This window comes from Solanum dulcamara, chromosome 5, assembly GCF_947179165.1.
Source record: "Solanum dulcamara chromosome 5, daSolDulc1.2, whole genome shotgun sequence".
NCBI lineage: Eukaryota > Viridiplantae > Streptophyta > Magnoliopsida > Solanales > Solanaceae > Solanum > Solanum dulcamara.
Genome location: NC_077241.1, coordinates 3,940,621 through 3,968,288, shown reverse-complemented (window position 1 = coordinate 3,968,288; position 27,668 = coordinate 3,940,621). Strand labels below are relative to the sequence as shown.

The following is a 27,668-nucleotide window of genomic DNA, read 5'->3' as shown; positions in this document are numbered from 1 at the left end:
GCTGGTTGAGGCATGTAACTAGAGTTATGTACCTATAAGGTAGGTGATGGGGTCATAAGTCAAGTCCCTTTTAGTTTTGACTAAAGAGTAGTAAGTATCATCTAACTTTCATGATAGGAGGTAGAGGAAGGGTTGTTAGTTAGGATAAGTTAGAGTACACTTGAACCAAGAGATGACTTTTATGTTTGAGTCATCTTTGTATTAGTAAAGACCTAGTATAGGTGTTGAATGGAAGGGAGGAGTAGTCATGAGATAATAGATCTAAGTTAGGCTTATGATTTTGAAGAGATAGCCTATATTATTTAGAGTGATATGAATATAACTAAGAAATGAGGTGTAATGAATAGGTAAATAGTACTTTAGATATGAAAGGAGATGTAGTGATAAATTATAATTAGACAGACAGTGAGATGAGGATCGTTTACTTGTCATGAGGTTTTAAGTGGTTGAATGTTTCATAATCTTATCTGGTAGTCATTAGTGAGAATAGTATGTGAAAAGTGTGATGTGTGTTAGTACTAGACCCCAAGCTTGAATTTGAAATGGATGGTGTAAAGAAAAAGAGGACAGCATTATGAGTATGATAGTGCTAGTTTTAAGATTTGATTTAGTAGGGTTAACATGGTATATGCGAGAGATTAAGATATTAACTTATGAGGAGTGTGTGTTACAATTAGGGGGTATGTGACCCTTAGATATAAATAGTGAATTGAGGCTAAATTAGTTGGTAAGAAGGGGCTTAAGATGTGTATCCAAGATAGTATAAAGTTGTATGAGGCTCTAATTTTATGAGTTTCTTTGGGTGACTAGTTAGTATCCTTTAGCTACTAATATGTAGAATATTGGATGTAAGTATTTCTTTTTTATTTAGTATCCATAAGAATTCAGACGAAGGGAGTTGTATATAGATAATGATAAGTCTCCTGTTATAGTTCAACTTTCCTTCAACTAAGTTAGGAATATGTGAACTTAGAAGATGAGTGTTAGCAGGCTAAAGAGAAGAGGTTACATCATAAGAGTTAGAAAAAGTAGATGTGTATGCCAATAAGAGCAGCAAGTATAAAAAATGCCTAAAATAGAAGGAATTTAAGGGAAGTATCTTAGAATGAGGTCCAGTAGAAGTTTGGTATCTTCGAGTATAGTATAATCAGAGAGTTTAAGTTTTCTTGTGAATAGTGATACTCTGCCTTTTGGAGTAGTGTGCTTATAGCTAAATATGGAGAATCAGTCCGCAAGCTCAAAGTAGTGACTTTTGAGATAAGGAAAATATGATGAGGTAATAAACCAAAATGGGTCTTGAGTTTTAAGAAGTGATGAGTTGACCAGTATGAGACATCTCTGTGTTTCCATCCTTATGTTCCTTATATTGCAGTCAAGGTGATACCCTATACCTGCCTTGTGTATGAGAGCCATACCGTGTCCCATACCCGTGTACTTAATGTTGATTCGTGTTCATGTTCAGTTCCATGAACTCATGATAGGCCCTAAAGGGCTGGAGAAAGCATGTTCCACCATGAATGTTCTCTTATTAGATTTCCTGAACGAATTGTGTTTATGATCTTTTACTCTAAGACTTCCAGTGATCCTTTCTGATAGCGATGTTGATGATAGTAGATAAGTTATGACATATGGGAGAGAGTGGGTGTTCCTTATTATGATAGTTGTGGTATGCTTATTTTATTTAATATTATAGACATGGAGGAAGAGCAAGATGGGATCTTATTATGTGCAATAAATAGGTAAGAGTATATTCGTGTACCTCTTGTTTGAAGCTAATTCAATTGACAGTGTAGATATGCTAATATTGACATGAGAATGCTTAAGAGATGTTGACTTTAAAGAAGCTATAAAGTAATTAGAATAATAGGCTTGAATGAGTAGTTATCGTTATGTGAGTGATTGCAGTAGGCTAGTAATGTCCTTTTGTAACAAGTAAGTATAGTGGGATGGTTATAGAACTAAGATTGAATGTGGTATTGATGGCATGTGGATGAATGTATGATGCATTAGGTGCTTCTTGATTTGGACTCGAGGTTGGTTGCATGTAATGAAAATGAGTAGTTCTCTTGAGATGAGATTCTCTATAGAGGTATAGAACATGAAGCTTGTGGTCTAAATTAGCATAATTATATCATGTGTAGTACCCTGTGACTGCATTAGGCTTGAACATAATAAGAGCATGAAATTAGACTTGGAGTCCTAGGCCTTGGTGAAGGTAGTCATATGTATCATTTTGGGAGTTATGAGTTGCAATCGAGAAAGAGTTGCATATAGAAAGGAGAGTATTTGATCTCGAAAGCTATCAGTCATGTCGTATAATTCATAATGGTCATATTCTTATATCATGCTCATAAGTCTCTTTCTCGAAGCTGAGAAATTTTGATTAAAGCATTAGAGATTATAGCCCTCCTCTCATTTTTGCTTTAGTGTCGTTGTTGAAGGTAATATTCCTATTCCTATCTCTGATATAGTACCTTCTTGAGTTTGAGTAATTGAGTGAGTTATTCACGAGCTTGATTCTTTGAGTTCTTGCATTGCATTTTCCTTCCAATGATGATATGGATGGTAATATTCCTTTTTCATAGCTTAGAGTTGATGTTCATTCCGACTTTAAGTATATGACGAATATTCTTGAGTCCGAGTAATGAGGGATTAATTGTTTGAGTGTTTGAGTATCTGCGTTCTTGATTTCACTCATGCCTTGTGCAATTTCCTAGCTTGGTCATCATTCGAGGACGAATGATCCCAAGGGGAGATATTGTAACACCCTAATTTTTTTATTTAAGACCGAGCCATTCTTCATAGGGGTATGGGGTTGTATTGAATAATTCATAATTATTTGCATGTGTGAAGTTTCATTCTTTAGTGTGAGAATATATTTGTAGATGAATTAAAGTCATAAGAATCCTCTAGAACAAAGTTGAGTTGAAAGCTTCTTTATCGATTGAGTTTCGGTAAAAGATTTTACTTGGGTCAACTTCAAACGATCATATCTTCTAGAATATAACAATTTAGGTGACCCATACCCTATCAAATTAAATGCCTTTGCGTCTTCTTATCAACGCCATCACATTTGCCTCATTTTGAGTTCGGAGTGAAAAGTTATGACTGTTTTACTGGAGGCTGCCAGATCATAAGTAGTTACGACTCGTAGAATGGGTCTTACGACCCGTAGAAAAAATGAGGAACCGTAGAAGAAATTTTCGCAGAAAATTCCTACATGTTTTCTAGGGCTATTTTGGTCCTTTTCCAAGCTTTTTAGTCCTAATCAAAGTCAATTTTGAGTGTTTTAACTGAGGATATCATCCAACTAGCATGTTTTTCTCTCATAATCATCAATCTAAACCATCTAGTCTCAAGAAACTCTCTCAAAACAAACCTAGGGTTCGTCATCTTCATCAAGAACCCTAAGGCTTTCAACTCAAAAATTCAAGTACGAAGAGAAACTTTTCATGGAAAGTTTTCCCAAGCTCTTCCACTCTAAGAAGTTTATAAAAGAGTTTCTTTTCTCGAGATCAAGCATCGAGGTTCCAAGATCAAAGGTTTCCTCCAAGAAAGCTATATTTTTTTTGGGTTTCGATTGTAATATTAATCTTCAAGGTATGTAAGGCTACTCATAGCATTGGATTGAGTTCGTTCACGTGCCCTACATTTAATTCTATCGATTGTTGGGAATGAGTTGAGTCTAACCTAGTTTCTTGAATTCCGAATGAATTAATTCTTCTTCTATTGAGTTCCTCATAATTATATATTGAGATTATTGTTGTTTTCTATCTCTCACTTGATTGGAATTGTTGTTCATGGCTACTTTCTCGTGAACCCTAATTGATTTGATAATCATAATTTTTACATTTATATTTTTGAGTAAAGATGATGGCTTTTATGCATTGATTAAGAGAGGCATTTGAACTAATATTATATATATATATATATATATATATGTGTGTGTGTGTGTGTGTTTTATTGAGTCTAAATGAGTATGAGAGTCGAGAATGATTAATTAAAATTGCGAAAGAGTTTTAACGAGATGTGAATAATCTTGAAAGCATATTTTACTGAAAGAACTTGATGACTTGGAAACAGCTTCTGGCAGAAATGCAAGGCAAGGCTGCGTACAATAGACCCTTGTGGTCAGGCCCTTCCCCGGACCCCGCGCATAGCGGGAGCTTTAGTGCACCGGGCTGCCCCTTTAACTTGATGATTTGAGCATTAGCATTGATTTTACATGAGTTTGAGTTTTCATATGAGTTGAGTCTAAGAACCCCTAAAATTATTATTATTTAAACATGAGTATTTTGATTATAAATAATTGTTTGAGAGAGAGTTTTGAGGAGATCTGATTGAGTTTGAAAGCATGTTTTTAAATGAAAAAGCATGATGATTTCAGATGAGATTGAGTTTTGACAAGGGTTCAATGACATCAGATGAGATAATTTAAATATTTTACCTGATAGATATGAGCATTATATATTTTGAGAGTAGTATCAGAACACAACATTGTATCAGATGCTGCAAAATCTTTTCAACAGCATCTGTCAACTGATACATTAAAGGTAATGTATTAGAACCAAAGTAATTAAAGGTAATGTATCATTTCAACAGTCATGTTCTTAAATAGTAGTTATTATTACATTTGTAGGAACCAGAAACATCCATTATTCCACAATTAAAGAATGTATCAGCACACCAAATGGAACCGATTAGAGCAGATCCTTTTCAGGTATTTTTTGATTCTAATACATTAAAGGTAATATGTCAGATAAATGATTGTGATATATTCAACATTAATAAGTTTAGTACTGACGTTATACATTTTATTTAGAATAATGCCATGAAAGATTCAAGAGAGTCTGTTAGTAATACTAATAAAGTTGAAGAGCATGTTGAGCATATTGATAAAGAAAAAATCAAACCAAGTGCATCGGTAATATGAATCAATTGTATCTGATTCATTAAATTAAATAGATTTTATTATAATAAAGTCATTATATTTTATAATTTTTCAAAATTAGGAATCCAATACTTCAAATTGGGTATCACCCGAAACTCTGGTTGTGATAGATGCTCTAATATACGGACTTCCATTACCTTCCATGCCATTGACTGCTGTTAGTCATGAACAAGTAGTTCAGGATGAATGTCTACTATGTGATAGCCAGCTACCTACCACTTTTCCATCAAAACCCGATGTATTGCTGCGAAGACACCTCTTCCAAGAAGTAGGCTGCCTTCTAAGATCTTACAATCACCGTATCTAACAAAATTTGGGTCGAGTGAAAAGGGTAAGGAACAAATGACATCTGTTAGGCATCAAACACGCCCTTTTGAAGGTTTTGACATATGCTATCATACCCCAACCGAGCTTATCTGGGAATACACCCAATAAATAGATAAAAGACTATTAAAATCATATGCCAATAAGTAAGTATGACATTTACAACTTATATCAACACAAGCTGTTTATTATATATGTTTTGTCATTTTAATATAAGTTTCCATTCAGAAAACCAAAGGAGGAACATTACAGATCCAAGTTCTCTTCATTCGAGTTTGAAAAAATGGACTTTGTAGTGGCATTTCCTCAAGATAAGAACTGGTTCTACCTCATGTCACAGCCGAACAGATGCTGGAATGATGAGGTAATTATTTCTTCATAGAGCATCTGTTACATGTCAGACACAATTTCTGATACATATATATTATGAATCAGATACATCCAGTACAACATATTCTACTATGTTTAAAAACTATGTATCAGTTTGTATAACTAATACTTTCTTAAAATGTGCAGCACATCGATATATTATTTTACTACTTTCGGAAGAAATCCAAGATGCAGTTGGGTAATCAGTATCGATACACAACAACAAACTGTATTTTCAAAATTTTCATTGAATCTGCACACACACAATACTATCACATTCCACCTGACATTTCTACCCAAGAAGATATGGCAAGGGCCTCTGTTATAGCTCACCATGAGAGATCTGTGAAGAACATAATAAGAGGTTTCTCAATACCCACTGGGTTGCCCTGACATTTGGTAGATGAGGTATACATCCCAGTAAACTGTGATAGGAATTTTTATTGGGTTCTTGCGGTTGTTGTGTTGAAACAGAGGTTGATATGCGTGTATGATTCATCACCTGGAAGAAGAAATAGCAACCCTTCCTCAGAGATTCAAAAGATAACAGTAATGCTACCTACATACCTCCAGAATAGTGTTTTTTTTTTTGAAGAATGAATGTACTGATTGGTCATTGCTTGATTCATACAAAGACAAATCAACCGGACACATGATTGAATCACATCACCCTTTTGCAGTTGAATACGTTGAAGGTATTGCGCAACAAGGAAGTGATAGCTTGTGAGTATTAACAAATATTCATATTTAAATCATTAATAGGTAAAAAAAAGTTGTGTATTCATTTATTTACAGGGATTGTAGTGTTTTCCTGGCTATTTTTGCCGAATATCTTAGTGATGGAATTTCTATTCCAACTACTGCACAACACGCCGAATTCTTACGTTTAATATATACCGCACTACTGTGGAATTATGGTTGTCGGAAGGTCAAGGATAGTTATGTTAGCGAAAACACCGATCCAAAAAAATCTAAAAGAGATTTTATCTCTCCTAGTCAAGGAGAACCGATGGACGTCGAGTAATTTTTTTTTTGAATTTTGTAATAGTAGAATGTACAATTATATTTTTGCACTAATAGTAAATATTTTTTCCCTATTCAACTACTTAGCAAACTTTTAAGCTTTTCTCATATTTATGTATCATATTCTGTTGTATCAAACTTGAATGCTTCTGTCACGCTCCGGGAGAGTATCCTAGACGTGACTAGCACTTGAAAGCCATTTCTGAACTTCAAGCGAACCACCGAATTCAATTATTCCATCATTCAGACATATACGCTCAAAGGAAGGCTCAATTATAACATGCTATTTACAATATGGGGGCCGAAGGCCAAACATGTTTAACTCAACAAAATAAGTATAATAGGACTCCTCAAAATAACAGTCCAACCTCTCTACACTCTAGTCTATGAAGCCTCTATAAAAGTCTGGAAGGTGCCAATGACAAGCCCATGGCTATCAACAATCAAATACAGAGACAAAGCAAAACTATGCAAGGAGCTCAAGATCCTCCAGAAACTAGGAGGACTCATTAACTAGCTGGGAGTGTATGTGGATCTTCAGCGGGGCGCCGGTTGATGGTCTCTAGTACTTGTCTCTGCATCATGAAACGAGGCAAGCCAAATGGCATCAGTACATAGAATGTACGAGTATGTAAAATGGTCGGATGAAACAAACATCAAGAAAACATCAACATCAACTCAGGATCTCAACTCATATATATATATATATATATATATATATATATATATATATATATATATATAACATCTCACTCAAGGGTCCTAAGTCTAACAAGAAGTGTTCTAGATCAAACCAAATCTCATGCCACTCAACTCAACTAACTCGGAGTACTAGCAAGACCTAAATGGGAGTTTCTCTTATCCGACAACCATCACTTATGAGCCAATGATAGTATAACAATCAAACGTCATTGCCACGTCTGTCCATACCTTGATAGGGTATGAATGCCTCCCTAATCATGGATACCATCGATTAGTCAAGTCCTATCATTTCAGGACAATAAAATGGGAAACATCCGACTTTAACAGTTCGATCCCATGGGAAGCATCCGACTTTAATGGATCCATCTCTACCTACGTTGGCGGCGTAGTTTCTGGGGTTCGAGTATGGACTATACTCTTACCCGCTTCGGTGCTCGATACTCCTCCCATGACTCCGTGCTCATAAGACTTTCTCCAATCATCTCAAATAAGCCCTCACGGCTAGTTTCATGTGTAACATTTCCCACTCATCAACTCTATCCTCATTCTCAACTCAATTAAGTCATAATGGCAAGTTCCATTTAGGACCTCGTCCACTCGTCAATTCTATCCTCCAATTAACTCAATCAAGCCTCATTTAGGTAAGTATTTATGACATCTCCTCAAAACTCATCACAACTCTATGACTTTAGCTCAACAATTCAAGTAGAATAACACATTTGAGGAAAATGACTTAAGCGGCATAATCACATGGCTAAAGAGATCAACAAAACATAATAACAAGTCATCTCCATCAACTCATACTAACATGAAGGCTTTAGGAACTTATTAGCTCAACAACATCAATACATATAGCATTAAATAAATAGGGGACAAACCTCATTCAAACATAAACCATACCAAGAAACTCCATTTTCATAGACATCTAACCTCAAAGCAAGAGTAGGGCACATGGGAAGACTCAACCCATATTTTGGATAGCCTTACATACCTTAGAATAGACTCTTGAAGAAACCTTGTTATTGGGTCTTCAATGGAAAACTTGAAGTCTTGAAGCTCTTGGAACAATCTCTTATTGGAAATGGAGAAGAAGAATAAGAAGATGAAGAAGAGAGTTTTTTTCTAGGGCTTTTCTAGAGAGAGAGAGAGGGGCTGTAAATTGTGACCCCAAAATCGCTCCATTGCAGCGCCAGGTTGATTACGCCTAAAACCTGTACATCTCTTAGTGGCGCGTTGCGCCAAGGACCAAACTACTGAGGCACATTCTTGGCGCGATAGTGGCGCGTCGCGCCCTTACAGCGCCAAGGCTATATTTTCTGGGTTCTGAGAATTTGGCCTGAAAAACCCCACACACCTTGTAGTGGCACGCCACGCCAGGGGCCAAACTACTGAGGCGTGTTCCTGGTGCGATAGTGGCGCATCGCGCCACTACGACGCCAAGCCCAAATTCCCAATAGTTGAACCCCAGGCCTGAAAATCCCTGCTGTGCTAGTTCATCTTAGTATCGACGTATTGTTTGACTCCGAACTCCAAAAGTAACATTGTTGGTGGCGTTGGAAAGAAGACTCGATGACCTTTGATTTGAGGGGTCGTGGGCCACCCAGATTATCGTCCTTCAAAAGATAGGTTTGTTAAAAGTCAACCTCTTATGCGAACTCCTCCTCAAACTTAGCCACGACAAATCTTTTGGATTGATTTGGTCCTAGGGGTCCTTCATGACCCCACCTCAACTCTAACACTGCTCAATTCCTCAAAACTCATCTTAACTCACATAAATGCTCCACAATACTCGAGTTTGACCCTACCCGAATACAAGAAGGGTCTGAATCTTAGGGGAAATTTTTAGGGGTGTTACATTATATCCCCCTTGGGATCATTCATCCTCAAATGACGAGTGACCAAGAATGGACTCGGGGTATAAATCACAATCAAAATTCAGTCATTCAATAAATCAAATTCTCAAACAATTATCAATCAAGACTCAAAATGCACAAATGAATTCATGTCCAGGAAATGGACATTACATTCTCCTCGGTAGGCACGAATAGATGTGGATATTTAGATTTCATAGATTCCTCTGCTTCCCATGTGGCTTCCTCAACAAATTCGTTTCTCCATAGGACCTTGATTGAGGCGACCTCTTTGTTCCTCAATTTACGGATTTGGCGATCAAGAATTTGAACCGGAACCTCTTCATAGGATAAGCAATCCTTAAATCCAATACTATCAATGGTGACTACCAACGAGGGATCGCCCAAGAACCTTTTTAACATCAAAATGTGGAAAACCGGATGAATAGAGGATAGCTCTGAGGATAACTCCAACTCATAGACGACCCTCCCCATCCGCCTCGAAATCTGGTAAGGACCGATATATCGAGGACTAAGCTTCCCCTTCCTTCCAAACCTCATGACGCCCTTCATGGGTAACACTTTCAAGTATACACAATCACCCACCTCAAACTCCAAGTCTCTCCTCCTCACATCGGTGTAAGATTTTTGGCGGCTTTGGGCTATCTTTAGCCTATCTTGGATAACTCTCACCTTCTCCATGGCTTGATAAACAAAATTGGTCCCAATCAACTCGGCTTCACCAACTTCAAACCACCCAATGGGCGATCTACACCTCCTTCCATACAAGGCTTCATAAGGAGCCATTTGAATGCTTGCATGATAGCTATTATTGTATGCAAACTCTATGAGAGGTAAGTGATCGTCCCAATTTCCTTTAAAGTTAAGCACACAAGCTCTCAACATATACTCCAACATCTGAATGGTGCGCTCCACTTGGCCATCCATCTGGGGATGAAAGGTCGTACTAAGGTTCACCTTTGACCACAGTCCCTTTTGAAAAGATCTGTAGAATTGGGAAGTGAATTGAATTCCTCTGTTCGAGATGATGGACAAGGGGACTCCATTCAATATGACAATCTCTTGAATGTATAACTTCGCATAATCCTCTGCGGTGTCAGTAGTCTTAACCGCCAAGAAGTGAGTTGATTTCATCATCCTATCCACAATTACCCAAATCGAATCGTGTTGCTTTCGGGACTTCAGAAACCCTGTAACAAAGTCCATGTTGATCATCTCCCACTTCTATTCCGGAATTTCTATGTTTTGGGCTAAACCACATGGCCTTTGATGCTCTACCTTTACCTATTGGCAATTTGGGCACTTGGAAACAAATTCTGCAATATCCCTCTTCATTCCACTCTATTAATAGATTTTTCTCAAGTCGTGATACATTTTTGTAGAGCCTGGATGAATAGAGTATCTAGAACTATGCGCTTCGGCCATAATCCTCTCTCAAACATCATCGATATCAGGTACACACAATCTACTTTGGTATCTCAACACACCATCTCCCCCTTTGGTGAAAACCATCACCCCTTATTTGTGAACAACTTCTTTCAATCGAAGGAGAATGGGATCTCGGTCTTGTTTCTCCTTTACCTCTGACACAAGTGAAGATGTAGACCCATCCTGAACCATAACTCCACCTTCGTTGTTCTTTTCCAGACGAACTTCCAATTGGGCTAATCTATGTACCTCCTTCGCCAATTCCCTCCTTCCCTCCTCTACATGGGTAGTGCTATCCATAGATAACCTGCTAAGAGCATCAGCAACAACATTAGCTTTACCTGGATAGTAAAGGATGATCATGTCGTAGTCCTTGAGTAGCTCGAGTCATCTCTTTTGCCTCAGGTTGAGTTCCTTCTGGCTGAAAACATATTGTAAGCTCTTCTAATCGGTGAATACATCAACATGCACTCCATACAAGTAGTGGCGCCAAATTTTAAGCGCAAACACCACAGCTGCTAGCTCAAGGTCATGAGTTGGGTAATTCCTCTCATGAATCTTAAGTTGTCTTGAAGCATAGGCTATCACCTTCCCCCTTTGCATCAACACACAACCCAAACCAATCCTGGATGCATCACAGTAGACCACAAAGCCCTCTGTTCCATCGAGCAAAGTTAGAAAAGGAGCAGTGGTTAGCTTGGTCTTCAAATTGTGGAAACTCTCCTCACAAGCATCGGACCATTGGAACTTAGCCTTCTTTTGGGTTAGCTTGGTCAATGGTAATTATATGGATGAGAATTCCTCTATAAACCTTTGGTAGTAGCCAGCCAAACCCAAGAAGCTCCTTATCTCTGTCGGGGATGTGGGTTTGGGCCAATTCTTCACTGCCTCAATCTTCTGAGCGTCAACCTGAATACCATCTCTAGATACAATGTGGCCTAGGAAAGCCACTGATGCAAGCCAAAATTCATATTTAGAGAACTTTGCATATAATACCTGGTCTTTCAAAGTTTGCAAGATGGCTCTAAGATGATGGGCATGCTCCTCCTCATTTTTGGAGTAGACCAAGATATCATCTATGAATACAATTACAAACATATCAAGATATGGTTTGAACACTTGGTTCATGAGATCCATAAAAGCTATGGGGGCATTAGTCAACCCAAAGGACATGACCAAAAATTCAAAGTGGCCATAACGAGTCCGAAAAGCGGTCTTCGGAATATCACACTCCCTCAACTTCAACTGGTGGTAGCCGGATCTCAAGTCTATCTTTGAAAAACAAGTGGCACCCTGAAGTTGGTTAAATAAGTCATCTATTATGGGGAGAGGGTACTTATTCTTTATGGTGATCTTGTTCAGCTGCCTGTAATCAATGCACATTCTAAGGGACCCATCTTTCTTTCACACAAATAGGACGGGAGCACCCCATGGTGAGACATTCGGCCTAATAAATCCCTTATCTAACAAGTCCTCCAACTGTTCTTTCAACTCTTTCAACTCAGCCGGAGCCATTCTATATGGAGGGATTGAGATCGGCTGGGTATTAGGAAGAACATCAATCCTAAAGTCGATCTCCCTATCAGGAGGGACTCCAGATAGATCCTCGGGAAAGACATCAGGAAACTCATTGATAATCGGAACCGACTCGATGGATAGGGGCTCAATATTGTCATCTTTCACTCGGACAATGTGATAGATACACCCTTTTGAGATTAGCTTCCTAGCCCTAAGGTAAGAAATAAACCTACCCTTAGGCACAATAGGACTCCCCTTCCACTCTATGACTGCCTCATTCGGGAATTTGAACTTAACAATTTGAGTCTTATAATCAATGGAGGCATAACAGACGTAAATCCAGTCCATGCCAAGGATCACATCGAAGTCGACCATATCCAACTCAATTAAGTCGGCCAAGGTATCTCTGTGATGAATTGACACAGTGCAATCTCTATAGACTCTCTCAGCTAAGACAGAATCACCGACAAGAGTAGCTATACTGAAAGGGTAAATAAGACATTCAGGAACTTTATTGAATTTACTAGCCATATAAGGAGTCACAAAAGATAGGGTGGCTCCCGGATCCATCAATACATAACAATCAAGAAAAGAGACTCAAATCATACCCGTCACGATGTTTGGGAGTTCTCTTGATCTTGACGACTACCCATGGCATATAGGCGGTTTGCACCTCCCCTCATGCCTAAAGTGGTGCCCCTCTGATTACCCTCAGCAGGTGGTGCAGTGGTAGAATGTTGGGCTCTATTTCCCTCTGTTGGACACTCCCTCTGAAAATGGTCCATTTGGCCGCATTTATAACAACCAACCCTTCCCGCTCTGTATTCTCCCAAGTGGAGCCTACCACACTTGCCGCAGGGTAGCTTCCCTCTCGATCCTTGACTTATGTTTGCCTGGGATTGAGAACCCTAGGGTCTGAAATTCTAGCGACTCTGTCCCTGTCGATCATACCTGTTCTGCGGCATAGGTGCGCTGGCGGTAGATGAGGCATAATTGGGATGCCTCTTCTGGAAGGACCTGTTGCCCTTGATTTGTCTTTGTTCACTCTAGTGACCCACTGATTTTACCTTCTTGCTCAGATGCTCCTCTCTATCTTTTCTCTTCTCATCCTCTACCTGTTGAGCATACACCATTAATCTAGAAATATCCATATCCGAGATCAACAATGCTGCTTTATATTCCTTCTTCACATGTCTCCCTAATTCGGAGACGAACTTCCTCATCTTTGACCTCACATCTGGGATCATTTCTGGAGCATACCTGGACAGCTGGATGAACTTCAGGCCATATTCCTTAGCAGTCATGCCTTCTTGTTTCAGATTTACAAACTCCTCCACCTTCGCTTCCCTTAATTCTCGGGGAAAGAACTGGTCAAGAAAAGCTCCTTCAAATTCATCCCACATAGCAGGTTCAGCATCCTCACCTCTACCTTTTTCCCATTGATTATACCAAATGTTTGCCACATCCTTGAGTTGATAAGACACCAACTCAACCCTCTCAATTTCCATAGCATGCATAGCTTTCAGAATTTTCCATATCTTATCAATAAAGTTTTGGGGGTCTTCGTCAACCTTAGAACCCGTGAATGCTGGCGGATTCATTCTTAGAAAGTCTCTAATTCTAGTAGCAGCAGATGGCTTTTGGGAACTAGAGATAAGAGTCGGCGAACTCTGGTTACCATTCCGGGCAGCCATTAATTGTGTGAGCATGGCAATCGCCGCACGAAATTCTACCTCTGATGTGGGTGAAGGTGGAGTAGCAAGAACTTGAGGTGCCTCCGCATATCTCGCAGGTCGGCCTCTAGCCCTTGCTGGGCGTACCTCTGATTGGGGCATCTCGGCGTTGTCAACATTTCTCTGGCTAGCCGTATGTTTAGGAGGCATCATTTGTAACGTACAAACGCACGAATTAGAAAGGAGTTTTATAGAGTTTAACTCTATCGCACAAATTCCAGAGTAGTAAAGAAATGAAACAATTTCGAATGCCTTATAGCCTCCTGCTTATAAGTGTGGTGCACAACACACCCATAAGCAAGACTCTACTAGACACGGCTTCATAGACTTCCTAGGACACTTGAACTTTGGGTTCTAATACCATGTTTGTCACGCCCCAAGAGGGTACCTTAGACGTGACCGGCACTTGAAAGCCATTTTTGACCTTCAAGCGAACCACCTAACTCAATCATTCCGTCATTAAGACATATACGCTCAAAGGAAAGCTCAATTATAACATGTTATTTATAATATGGGGGCCGAAGGACAAACATGTTTAACTTAACAAAATAAGTATAATAGGACTCCTCAAAATAATAGTCCAACCTCCCCACACTCTAGTCTATGAAACCTCTATCAAAGTCTGGAAAGTGCTAATGACAAGCCCATGGCTACCAACAATCAAATACAGAAACAAAGCAAAACTATGCAAGGAGCTCAGGATCCTCCGAAAACTAGGAGGACTCACCAACTAGCTGGGAGTGTATATGGATCTTCAGCGGGGCGCCGGTTGATGATCTCTAGTACCTGTCTCTGCATCATGAAACGATCCAGGCCAAATAGCGCCAGTATATGGAATGTATGAGTACGTAAAATGGTCGGATGAAACAAACATCAAGAAGACATCAACATCAACTCAGGATCTCAACCCATATATATATATATATATATATATATATATATATATATATATATATATATATATATATATAACATCTCACTAAAGGGTCCTAAGTCTAACAAGAAGTGTTCTAGATCAGACCAAATCTCATGCCACTCAACTCAACTGACTCGGAGTACTAGCAAGACCTAAATGGGAGTTTCTCTTATCCGACAACCATCACTTATGAGCCAGTGATAGTACAACAATCAGATATCGCTGCCACATCTTTCCACACCTTGCCAGGGCATTAACGCCTCCCTAATCATGGATACCATCGATTAGTCAAGTCCTATCATTTCAGGACAATAAAATGGGAAAAATCCGACTTTAACGGTTCGATCCCATGGAAAGCATCCGACTTTAACGGTTCCATCCCTACCTATGTTGGCGGCGTAGTTTTTGGGGTTTGAGTATAGAATATACTCGTACCCGCTTCGGTGCTCAATACTCCTCCCATGACTCCATGCTCATAAGACTCCCTCCAATCATCTCAAATAAGCCCTCATGTCTAGTTTCATGTGGAACATTTCCCACTCATCAACTCTATCCTCATTCTTAACTCAATTAAGTCATAATGGCAAGTTCCATTTAGGACCTCGTCCACTCGTCAATTCTATCCTCCAATTAACTCAATCAAGCCTCATTTAGGTAAGTATTTATGACATCTCCTCAAAACTCATCACAACTCTATGACTTTAGCTCAACAATTTAAGTAGAATAACACATTTAAGGAAAATGACTTAAGCGACATAATCACATGGCTAAAGAGATCAACATAATATAATAACAAGTCATCTCCATCAACTCATACTAACATGAAGGTTTTATGAACTTTTTAGCTCAACAACATCAACACATATAGCATTAAATAAATAGGGGATAAAACTCATTCAAACATAAACCATACCAAGAAACTCCATTTTCATGGACATCTAACCTCAAAGCAAGAGTAGGGCACATGGGAAGACTCAACCCATATTTTGGATAGCCTTACATACCTTAGAATAGACTCTTGAAGAAACCTTGTTGTTGGGTCTTCAATTGAAAGCTTGAAGTCTTGAAGCTCTTGGAACAATCTCTTGTTGGAAATGGAGAAGAAGAAGATGATGAAGAAGCGAGAGTTTTTTTTCTAGGGATTTTCTAGAGACAGAGGGATGCTGTAAATTATGACCCCAAAATGACCAAAGATGATACATATATAATTTGGATGAATTCCCAAATTGCCCCTTCTTAAAAGTTTTGAAAAATAGGCAAAAATGCACCTGGCAAGATAGTGGCGCATCGCGCTATTGCAGCGCCAGGCTGATTACGCCTAAAACTTGCACATCTCGTAGTTGTGCTCCGTGCCAAGAACCAAACTACTGAGGCACATTCTTGGCGCGATAGTGGTGCGTCGCGCCCTTACAGCGCCAAGGCCATATTTTTGGGGTTCTAAGAATTTGGCCTGAAAAACCCTACACACCTCATAGTGGCGCGCCGCGCTAGGGGCCAAACTATTGAGGTGTGTTCCTGGCGCGATAGTGGCACGTCGCGCCACTGCGGCACCAAGCCTAGATTCCCAATAGTTGAACCCCAGGCCTGAAAATCCCTGCTGTGCTAGTTCATCTTAGGATCGACGTATCTTTTGACTCTAAACTCCAAAAGTTACATTCTTGGTGGCGTTGGAAAGAAGACTCGATGACCTTTGATTTGAGGGGTCATGGGACACCCAGATTATCATCCTTCAAAAGATAGGGTTGTTAGAAGTCAACTCCTTATGTGAACTCCTCCTCAAACTTATCCACGACGAATCTTTTGGATTGATTTGGTCCTAGGGGTCCTTCATGACCCCACCTCAACTCTAACGCTACTCAATTCCTCAAAACTCATCTTAACTCATGCAAATGCTCTATAATACTCGAGTTCGACCCTACCCGAATATAAGAAGGGTCCGAATCTTAAGAAAAATTTTGAGGGGTGTTACAGCTTCTGAGACATCTTATTTATTTATCAGATTTTCATTTATCAATCTTTAATGCTTATGATATATCTTGTTTTTGTATCATATTCTCATGTATCAAACTTGATTGCTTTTGATACATCTTGTTTAGGTATCAGATTCTAATGTATCAAGATTTAATGATTCTTATACATCTATATTTATGTATCAGAATCTCATGTATCAAGATTTACAGCTCTTGATATATCTTATTTATGTATCAAATTATAATATATCAAGATTTAATGATTCTGATACATCTATATTTATGTATTATAATCTCATGTATCAAGCTTTACAGCTTCTGATACATCTAGTTTATGTATCAGATTATAATGTTTCAAAATTTAATGCTTCTGATACATCTACATTTATGTATCAGAATTTCATTTATCAAGCTTTACAGCTTCTGATACATATAGATTATGTTTCAGATTCTCATATATCAAGATTTAATAATTCTGATACATCTACATTTATGTACCAGATTATCATGTATCAAGCTTTACAGCTCCTGATACATCTTATTTTTATATCAGATTCTCATGTATCAAGATTTACAACTTCTGATGTATCTTGTTTATGTATCAGATTCTAATGTATCAAGCGCTACTCTTTTGATATATCTTGTTTTTCTATCATATTCTCATGTATCAAGGTTTAATAATTCTGATACATCATGTTTATGTATCAGAATTCTCATATATCAAGCATTACTTCTTCTGATTACATCTTGTTTTTTATCAGATTCTCATGGAGCAAGATTTAATGATCTTATACATCTTGTTTATATATCAGATTCTCATGTATCAAGCTTTACAGCTTCTGATACATCTACAACCTATATCAATATAACATGTTATGTATCAACCACAATTCAGTTTAAAACTAATATAACAACCTTCAAAGTATCAACCCTTTATACGTCGAATGGTTATGTATCCGTTATTCTCATATATTAGATTCAAAATTACTATATCAATACCAAGTAACTTACAATGAAAATAATTACCAACTATCTATGTATTAATTATTGGTATTCAATTACTATTCTGGTTAATTGATATATGTATCAAATACAACCCTACACTGTAAAAAAAACTATGTAGATGTAAGTACATGATCCAAATAGAATGTATCCTCGGATAACTAAACATCATTTCTCTTTGGGAATGAAATTACAAGTCTTTCTGTTGTGACCTTCATGGCCACAATGACCACAAGAATTTATGCTCGTTATTATCTTCTTACTAGAGTACTTTTTTCTTCCTTTCTTTGGTCTTTCTGGCATTCTTTTGTATCTTGGTGGCAAAACGAATTCTTTCAAAATTTCTTTCGGAATAGACCAATCTTTCTTATCTGGCATTAGAACCATTGAAAATTCATAAGTATTTGCCAACGCCTCTAGCTTGTAGTAATCAAAACAGTATGGGTGCATATCTGTAATGTTCTTGCTCTTCAACACTGTAATTGCGTGTGGACACAGTATCTCGTCTAGTTGAAACCTGCCATAATTGCATATTTTTCTTTCAAGACACACAATGTATCTTATACCTGGTTCATAAACAGAATAAAGATATTCTGATGAAGCAACAACCTGTAGGAAATAATTATCACAGATATATATCAGAACTGATGTATCAAATACAGAACTGATGTATCAGAATTGATGTATCAGGAAATAATGATCATAGGAAATACAGAACTGATGTATCATAGAGCTATGTATCAAGCAATTATGTATCAAGTAGATATCTACTTAAAATTAACTGGTGTGTACCTTCATTCTCGAATACTTCATCGTGTTTGATACTAGGATATCTTTGAATTTTCTATTCAAAGTATGTTTTGTAGAAGCTGTTATTTCCCTATTTTGCAGTTTCAAGCACCAAATAACATTCTCGTTTGCTCTAAAAAGTCAATTATAGGCAGCTCTCATACTTCGACAAGACATCCATTGATACATTCTGCGATTTTAGAAGTCATTATTCTCCCCCTGTTGACAGTTGCATAAACCCTTGATCACTTTTCATACTCTGTATTTTTCAAATACTCTATCACCTGATAATCAATTTTTTCAACTTTTACCATTAATTTTTCAAATTCATCTTTTCGGTATGCCTTTGCCATCGAGTAGAAGAGGTCACTTAGTACAGTTTTTCTCCTCCAATAATTAGTACAAACATTTTTCCATATATGTCATATGCATGCAAAGTGAGGGACATTGGGAAATACCATGTTTACACTCTTGATTATGCTTTCGTTCCTATCTAATACAACACACATATTGTCCCTCTCACCAAATGCATTTTTAAAGTTCTGAAAAAACCACGTCCATGATGAATCATTTTTTGTATCAACAATACCATATGCCAATGGCAATATGCAACCTAAAAAATTATTAACAGCGATAACATAGTTATTAGAATTCATCAAATTCACAACAAATGAGTCAACTAAGATGATACACTATTATTCAATACGCAGTAGTAATAAAAAGTAATACTTGCCCCATCAAGTGTGTTAGCTGATACAAATGTCCCTTTATAAGGTCCATCAAGATGCACACTGTCAACAATAACTACAGGTCGACAAAACTGAAACCCCTTCATCAATAGCCTTAACGCTACGAACAGATATATGAACTCATCAGTTGGTGACTTGTGCATACTTATGTACGAATTTAAATATACTGTTTTTAGCATATGTATGTATACAGGCAACTGTCTATATCCATCAGCAGATTTTCCCCTTAACATTTCCAAAGCATGTTCTTTTGAACGCCATGCTTGTTGATAGGTAATATCAATTCCATACGCTGCTTTAATATCCTCTCGTATATCATTAGGGGTGTGAATTCTCTTATGATTAACCAATTTAGGTGCCGTGAATGCACTTACAAAAGCCTTTGTAGCATGAACTTTGCTGAAAATCCTATCTCTTAATGCACATGAATGTTCACTATTGAAATATCTCACTTTGAATATATTGGATTTTTTCCAACATGATGCTTTCATTCTCCAACAACAGTCGTCTAAATAGCATATTAACACATAACCGCACAATTTTAGGAAAAATAGTTAACATGTATCAGATACACAGAGATTCATATGTATCTGATACATTCTGACAGCAAGTATTTTAACTGTTGTACCTGATACATACTACTTAGTATGTATCATGAATATAAACCAACAAAATTAACTTTATGAAATCAACAGTACATTTGGAACATTTTTGAAGTGAGTTAGATACATAATGTTATGATGTATCAGGACAAGAAAAATCAAAAAATATTAATATGTACCAGATACACAGGGATTTATATGTATTTGATACATTCTGACAATAATTATTTTAACTATTGTACCTCATACATACTAACTTAGTATGTATCACGAATATAAACCAACAATTAACTTTTTGAAATTAAATTTCCAAAATTAGCAAATGCCAATATCTTTTACTGTCAGATCTTTTAACTTTGAAATTGAATCTATTATCAACTTTGTATTTGACAATTACATCAACTAGTGTTGCTTTGTCCTTATACAATTGATTCTCCTTCACTTCCGCACCAATTATATTAGTTATGTAGTTCGTCACATCCAATTCCGGTATATAAAAAGTTGCAGCATTACCAGATTTCTCTAAACCAAAAATTTGCGACTCATTCATGTTTGATTCTGCACAAAACATTGCTCCAGATGTAGCGTCGAATGATTGTAACTCACATTTCTCTTTATTAGAAGTTGTTATGCATAGGGGATACTTTACGAATCTTGGCTCATTCTTCTTCAACTCTATGTAAAGATTAACACCCATATCATTACGAATAATCATTGGCGACGAGTTACCTTGAACGATGTATCGGATTTCAATATTTTTTACTGATTCATCTATGGTCAATTCAACAGCAATTTATGCTTTTAGATTTGAGTAAGATACATTGTCGCCCACTACGATTCCATCACTTTTGTATCGTTCATAACTCACATCGGATTGCCAAACTCCAGAATGTTTCAATAGTATCGTGATATTCATCTCGTTTCGCTTGATGAAAATTGAATTTTGGTTTGAATTGTTTTTCACAATGATGCTCTGTTTTTTGAGTTTTTCTTCTTGTACATAACTGTTACTTTTTTTTAATGATTAATTTCTTTAATTAGAACAATAATTGATTTGAAGAACCAAACCTAACTTAATTTACGTTACTATCCATAAATAACTCAACAACATTAATTATTCTACAGCAAAACATGATGTATCAGCAAAATAAATAATGTATCAGAAATATGGAAAAAGGGAAAATCGGGTAATTTAAAAAAATGAGGGATATATTGTAATTGAGCTTTTTTCATTATGAATTTAGGTAAAGTTTACTTAAAGAAAAACTATAAAACATACATAAAAACAAGAGATACTAGAACCTATATAAACCTATTTATCTTCCTCAATATGTGTGTCCACCAAAACGTCTATGCCTTTGTTGAAAGTTAAGTATTGCCTTTTTAAGATCTTTTTCTCCAAAATCAGGAAACAATGTCTTGGTGAAGTAGAATTCAGAATAAGCCAATTCCCACAACATGAAGTTACTTAATCTTTGTTCACCTCCTGGTCTTATAAGTAAATCGGGATTGGGAATATTTAGATACTTGCTTTCAAGTTCTCTTTCAAACAAATTCTTGTTGATGTCCTCTACATGTAAAATACCATTCATTACTTTATTGGCAATGCTTTTAGTTGCCTGTAATATGTCATAATATCCTCCATAGTTTAGTGCAATCACAAGGTGAAGTCCTTTGTTGCCCTTTGTGGTCTCTTCTGTTAATGCTATGCATTTTTGTAAAGTCATTGGAAGGTTGGATTTACAACCAATCACAGACACTCTTACTCCAAATCTATAGGCAATGGAAAAATCAAAACAAAGTTAGAAAAAAGTAGTACACATTTATTTAGTTTTTTTCTCTTTTAATTTTTTTTATAATTGAAAATACCGACTTCATGAGGTGGAGGTCGATTTTTTTAATTACACAATAATAAAAGGAAGACATGCAGAAATTTCACTAGTTTAGAAGTTAATTACTTAGATACATTTTAGTTTGCAATATTATGAATCTTATAAGATTTTGATGCGTCCAGATACATCTAGATACATATATCTCGAAATACATGGGGTCAAAAATAGGTATAATTTATTCTAGATACACTATATCCAAGTGGATTAGCATGTATCTAGGATACACATCTCGCTCGCTTCCCTCCCCATCTCACTCGCCTCTCTCCCTATTTTTGTGTATTTGTTAGGAAAAATACATGTATCTAGGTGTATCTTCTTCAATATATGATAAGAAATTCTTAATTAGTAATAAGATACTTATATAATTAGTATATATGATATGAATGTATATCTAATAAAGCAGTTTCTTCATAATAAAATGCATCATTTGGGCTGAAACACCATGACGCGACCCAAGTCTAGGGCCTAGACGTGACATGGCGAATGAGGAACCCGAAAGTACCTCAAACAAGCCTTTTAGCATTCTTTTAGCCTTTCATAGGTAATGATGATAAATAGACAAGCGGAAATCATAATAATAAATCTTCAACTTACATATGTCCAACAATACCTCTAACTATTAGATTTAATGGGGCTAAGACAAGTTCCTAGCTCACCCTCAATCATAATAGAAGAAATGCCATAATAAAATATCTTAACATATCATAAGCTAGAAAGATAAAGGAGTATTGTTCCCGGAACATGGGAACTCACCAAAAGTAGTCTTCAATGAAATATCAACTAGCCACGTGGAGGAGAACGAGGAGGAGCACCGATCCCTACATGGTGATATCATGTAGGCAAAAGAGTATACGTTAGTACTTTGAATGTACTAAGTATGTAAGGATGCATGAACATTGAGGAAATATTATAACATTTATGTAATATGGAACAGAATGTAATACATGCATAATAAATCATATGGATATCCTTTAAAACATTCATTTTGTGGGAAAATAACCATAACCGACATTTAAGACCATGCGAGCTATTACATGGAATCCAACATAACCCCCTACGTTGGCCGGGGAGACTACTTGCCTGGTAGAACTTCGTCAACTTCATTCATTTCTTTAACTTTAACTTTAAGGGCTATTTATGGATCCATTAGCCTAAGCCTACAAGGACTCCTATGTTGGCACATAGTTAATGAGACAAGAGATTGCTACTAGAATTCCCTTACCGAATCCCACCTCAATGCCTCATTCGGTGCTAAGTCAATCCCACAGAATAGTTTAATACTTCAAAATATTCATAGCATATAACTTGAGAATTCAAACATCATATTCGGTTGAATAGCTCATTAAAATATTTGATAATTCAAATATGCAAGAATTGTCCTTATTGCATAAAGAATCCATCATTCATATCATTTCATCATTCTTTCATTTCATAAGACTCCCTTTTTAATCATAGATATTGCTTTTATAAATATTTATTTGGAGTCAAAACTTTCAAGTCAAACTTTATTAAAAACATAGTAAAACTAGGTGGGTTCAAATCACTTCAACTTGCAAATATGTATGTAAATAAATATACATAAATACTTTGAAATCCATTAATTAAAAATCATGCTTTAAACAACCCACCATAAGTTTCAAGAATCTTTAAATAGATAAATAGAGGAATTACTTGTAAACCATCAATTCATACATATGAAATTATGTTACATCAAAATAGAACAATAATCATTAGTTTAACCATGATTCATACTATTAAGTAAAATTAAGAATTACCATAAAAAAAATATTACTTGAAATCAAGAGACTTAATTGAAAGAGTTTTTGGACTACATGGGTGGAAGAACCCATGGATAAACACACACATAACTTAGAGTAGAGCTTAAAGAAAATAAATATAATTTATCATATAATCAAAATAATTTAGACATGAGAGTGGAAGAAATACTCTCATTGAAGCCTTACATACCTGGAAACCGAAGCTTTAGTTGGTACCAAAAAACTTAATGAACACTCTTGAGTTCTAGCTTCTCTCCTTGCCGGAACGTTTTGTGTAATATCCGGAGTATATGAATCACCGGAATAGTATGTCTTCACTACTAAGAACTAAAACTATATTTGAGAATGTGTAAAGAAGTGTATAGAGAGAAGATTTGCTTGAGAAAGCTTGATGAATAAAATGAGGAAATAAGGTGGGTATTTATAGGTGGGAAAGAGGGACCTAACAATAAATAAAATAATTATAAAAAAAATCTGACAATTTAGTGGAATATATTGATGTCATGGATGATGTTAAATGGAGGACAATTTATATCATGAATGATGTCAAATGTATCTAGATCTTTCTATGGTAGGTGAAATGAGTTATTTTTGACAGAATACTCTTTTTGGGAGCTGCGTTTGAATAAGATAAATTCCTTATTAGGATTTGGTGTCTTCATAAGAATTGTAGATATGGAAGTCTAGTTGCATATCGTTCAAAAATCAACCAATTTGGATAAACCTACAGTGAGATATGATGTTTCTTCTATAAACACTCATTTCCGTCACAGCATCCTACCTTACAAAAATTAATTTATTTGACCTACTTAACCTCCGAATATTAAAATATGGTATTCATAAAAGTTGTAGGTAATGATCTTGTGATTACTCAAAAATTTGAATCACTCAATTTGGATATTCCTATGAAAAGTTATGCCAAAAATACAGAGGTTATATCATGTTTAGGCAAAAATTGAAACATCGTATACAATATTTTTAGGGGATGTTACACCCCATCTCTACTATGGTATAAACATTTCTACCAGTAGAACATTGAAGCTTATTAGCTTAAGACTACATTTAAAAAAAAAATATATACTCTTTAAATAATTCATTTTAAAAAAAAAATCTACGCAAGTTGATTCTTGCAAAAAGAATTTTAAGAAATCAACCTCAAGAGGTTGATTTATTTACAACAACAACAATCCAGTAAAATCCCACAACGTGAGGTTTGGAGAATAAAGTGTACGCAGACCTTACTCCTACCAAGGTAGGACGACTCTTTCCGAAAGACCCTCGGCTCAATAAAAGCATAAAAAGAGGTCAGATAAGGCTAAGAAATTCAAAGTGATATGGGAAAGCAAATAACGAAAGCGACACAGATAAAATAAATTAATCAAAGTACCGAAAGTAATAGATAATAACATAAATCAGAGCATAAGAAATTATAATGCGCTAATGCGCCTACTAAGAAGGAATAATAACGAGACTATGTACTAGCCTTCTACCCTAATGTGGGTCCTCCACACCCTCCTATCTAAGGTCATGTCCTCGGTAAGCTGTAACTGCGCCATGTCATGTCTATCACCTCTCCCCAATATTTCTTCGGCCTACCCCTACCTCTTCTGAAACCATTCATGGCCAACCTCTCACACCTCCGCACTGGGGCATTTGTGTCTCTCCTCTTCACATGCCCAAACCATCTCAGTCACATTTCCCGCATCATGTCTTCCACCGAGGCCACTCCCGCCTTGTCCCGAATAGCCTTATTTCTAATCCTGTCGCTCCTGGGGTGCCCACACATCCCTCTCAACATTCTCATCTCGGCAACTTTCATCATTTGAACGTGAGAAATCTTAACTGGCCAACACTCCGCCCCATACAACATAATTGGTCTAACCACCACTTTGTAGAACTTGCCCTTAAGTTTTGGTGGCACCTTCTTGTCACATAGCACTCCGGAAGCGAGCCTCCATTTCATCCACTCTACCTCAATACGATGTGTGACATCATCATTAATGTCCCTGGTGCCTTGCATGATAGACCCAAGATACTTGAAACTACTTTTGTTTTGGATGGTCTGGACACCAAGCCTAACTTCCACGCCAACCTCCTAAGGTGTCTCACTGAACTTGCACTCTAAGTATTTTGTCTTAGTCCTACTCAGCTTAAATCATTTAGACTCAAGAGGTTGATTTTGTTAAAAAAAATAAAAATTAATGAGGTCGGGTCGTGGGAACTTTTTAATGGTGAGAGATAATTTTTGCTTTTTTTCAAAAATAAAAAAACAGAGTTTTCAAATAAGTGGAAAATCATTTTGACCCTCAATGCGGATACCGCACAACAGTATAGAAAATAAAATAGAAAATATCCTTTCCACTATTTGGACATTTTTCATGTGTCATTTGCCAAATCATAAAATATAGGCACACAAATATCATTATCCTTTAAAAACATTCCTTTGTTTTAATCGAAAAAATTAAGTACCTCGAAAATTAGTTAAAGAATTCTTCGAACAGTTGCATCAAGAAATCAACCTCCTCCTGCTCCAAAACAAATGGTTATATGTGCTTGAACAAAAAATATAATAAAATAAAATAGAAAATCTATAAATTATTCTCTCTCCATTTTAATTTATTTGTCCTATTTTTTATTTAGTTCATTTAAAAAAGAATGTTTGTTTTTATTTTTAGCAATTCTTTAATTTCAACTTTGATCCTAACATATTTAAGACCACAAGATTAAATGACGCTTTTGTACATTTGACATATGTTTAATTTAAGGTCCCACAAAATTCAAAAATAGAAAAAAATTATTTTTAATCTTGTGGTTTTAAACATGTCATGTTGACCAAACTGGTTTTTTCGTGTCCTTTTCTAGTCAAACATAAGAATAAGAATGATTTGTAATCTAAACTCAAACATAAGGGACTATTTTGGACTTTTCCCTGAATTAGAATGTAGAATTTTTAAATATTTTGACATAAAAATTACATAAATGAAAACAACAAAGTACCATAAGTCATAATACTAACAATTTCAAAATATTTTTAAAAAAAAAATGAAAAGGTTGCAGTCAAGGAATAACTCATCTGACTCCCTCAAAAATCTAAGTACATGTACCACATAAATTAAACGAAGAGCGTAAAATCGAAGTACCTTGGATCGTTTCCAATTTTCAGTAGAGAAAGCAAAAGCAGTGATAACTTGTATTCCCAATTTAGAAGAAATGGCACAAATCTCCTTTAATCTTGGAATACTATGTTTGTAACCTTCACATACTTTTAAGCCCTTATCCTTTGCCCATCTTCTATTACCATCCATTATCAAAGCAATGTGTTTAGGCATAAGCTCTTCACGAAGCTCGCGATCATCATTAGCATTATCATTATCATTATCATCATCATCATAACTAAGCTTTTCAGTTTGTAAGCTGAGTGAGCTTGAAATCTTGTTGAGTTCACGAGCAAACACTGTCAGAGACGGATTCAGGATTTGAACTTTATCATGAGTTCCTATAGCAGTAATAAATTAATTGACAATTAGTGAAATTTTTTGTATGTATGTATACAAGATATGAACAAAAATTACTAGATTAATTCTCGTAAGTATATTAACCTTTGAATTCACCCATGGACATTGATGTATTTAGCCGTAAAATCAGAGATGGTGATGATGATTTCCAGCATTGAAGACCCAAAGAAATCTTCGATGGGATGAGGAGCTGGGAAACTAATGAAGAGCTCATGATTTACTTCTTAGCTTTAGTTTATGGTGAAGTGAAACAAGGGAGGTAGCGTTTAAATAGTGGTATGGTATGACTCTTGATCAAAGGTTTCACATTCGAGTCTAGATTAATATGAATAACTTGTAATATTAATAACGACTTAATTAAGTAAATAAAAGTATATTTTATCTATATGTTTAAATTTTTAGACGAGATAGTCTAGCTAACTCTTTAAATGATATCAAAAAGAGATCGAAACACTTCATGTCCAATTTTTCAAAGCAATCATGATGGTAGTCCATTAATCATAAAACTGAGGCTTGGATTTATCATTATAAACTAG

At 36.3% G+C, this 27,668-nt stretch overlaps 2 pseudogenes; both read right to left on the bottom strand.

Annotated features, from left to right (window-relative positions):
• Positions 1-14,216: 14,216 nt before the first annotated feature.
• On the bottom strand, positions 14,217-20,863 carry LOC129888626 (uncharacterized; annotated as a pseudogene).
• A 358-nt stretch (positions 20,864-21,221) lies between these two features.
• LOC129888829 (nerylneryl diphosphate synthase CPT2, chloroplastic-like) lies at positions 21,222-27,382 on the bottom strand (annotated as a pseudogene).
• Between the last annotated feature and the right edge of the window lie 286 nt (positions 27,383-27,668).